This window comes from Dreissena polymorpha, chromosome 16 (genome assembly GCF_020536995.1).
Source record: "Dreissena polymorpha isolate Duluth1 chromosome 16, UMN_Dpol_1.0, whole genome shotgun sequence".
In the NCBI taxonomy this organism is placed as follows: Eukaryota; Metazoa; Mollusca; class Bivalvia; order Myida; family Dreissenidae; genus Dreissena; species Dreissena polymorpha.
Window position 1 is genome coordinate 25,650,560 of NC_068370.1, and position 1,710 is coordinate 25,652,269.

Consider the following 1,710-nt stretch of genomic DNA (forward strand, 5'->3'; position numbering starts at 1 on the left):
ATCATGGCCACTAGGGTTCAGGGCATTTTTCCTTATATGGCTATAGTAAAAACTTCTAATAAACACGCTAATTGTCACATTTATTGTTCAATCTTCATAATACTTGTTCAGAACATTTGTTTTCATGATATCTTGGATCAGTTTGAAAATAGTTCCGGTCTTTTGAAAAACATGGCCACCAGGGGTTGGGGAATGTATCCAAATATGGCTTTAGTAAAACCTTGTTAACACTCTAAAAGTTACATTTATTGTTCATTCTTCATTAAACTTGGTCAGAGCATTTTTTCTTATGATATCTTGAGCCGCACAGAGCTGGACAGTTCTTTTGTATCTCAGGTGAGCAAATTTGGGCCCTTCAGGCCCTCTTGATTACTATATACATACCAGGAAAACAAGGAACTCTCAGGACAGGGCAAATTTTAGACCCCAGGTGTATTATTTGCACAAACATTGTAGAGGACCACCATGCAATGTTTCACACCAAATATTAACTTCCTGACTTCAGGTTTCATAAAAGTGACAGCAAAATGTAATGCACTTTCACCAGACAGAAATATAACACCACACCACTTCCATTTAGGGTAAAAAATTTAATCATGTGAGCTAAAAGACAAAGTAACTGCAAAATATAATGCCCACACAGGAATATAACACCAAACCACGTGACCACTATTTATGGTAAAGTTAAAAAAAAGGGAATAGTTTTATTACTTGCTGAAAAGTTTGAGAAGAAAAATACTAATAACTCTGTTAAGACCTTTGTAGTGACCTTTCCAGATAGCATAATGAGATCTGTAGATCCTAGACAGGAACTGTATTAGAAGCAAAGGAAACGGCTTGAAATACAATGTATCATCAAATATCATCGTCAAATGTTAATTTTTTTTATCCTCACTGAAATTACTGCGTTGACATTTTCTTCGACTGGGCGATACCTGAATCAGTATCAATTATTTATACACGCAACATCTTTAAAATGCCAAGCTTTGAATGGTAGATCAGGAATGAGAATGATTAAACATCTTTATAGGGTTTATTTTAAGAACCAAACAAAGGGAAAACCAATGAATTGAGAAATATTGCGGTACATGATATTCAAAGTGTTGTTGAAATATCTTAGGTCATTACATTTTTTTAGATAACTTCAGATAAAAAATATTAAAAACAAACAAGTAAAAAGGCTAATAGCAATTATAAATTACTTATGTATTAAAAATAATTGTATTATCACATTATTCATAAATGGTAATGAGCGAAACCAAATATATTTGGTGGTTTTGATAGAATCTCAATTTAAATTCATGATTGATAATGCTGCATAGAAATATAAATTTCTGTTGCAAACAGTCTCAAGTTGTCAAATGTTCATAAGTTAACAGCAAAATAGCATAGGTGCTGCTTTTTAACCCTTTCCCACTCAGAAGCAAAGTGAAATTGGCTATGCGCAAATAGCATCAAATCAGAACAGACTGCGAGTAACTCACAGTCTATTCAGGTTTTATACTGTTTGCTGCTCATCAATATCTAAGGGTTAGCAATAAAACCTTTAAAACTTGAAAGGTCTTAAATTAAATAAGTTAAGTTTCTAAGGGACTACAAATGCGTGAAAATGCGTATCTAATTGGTAAAAGGTTAAACGAAATAAACATCCAAATTTTGCTGAAAATGCTGGGTGTGAGTGTGTTTATTATCTAGGTATAACCATTAAAA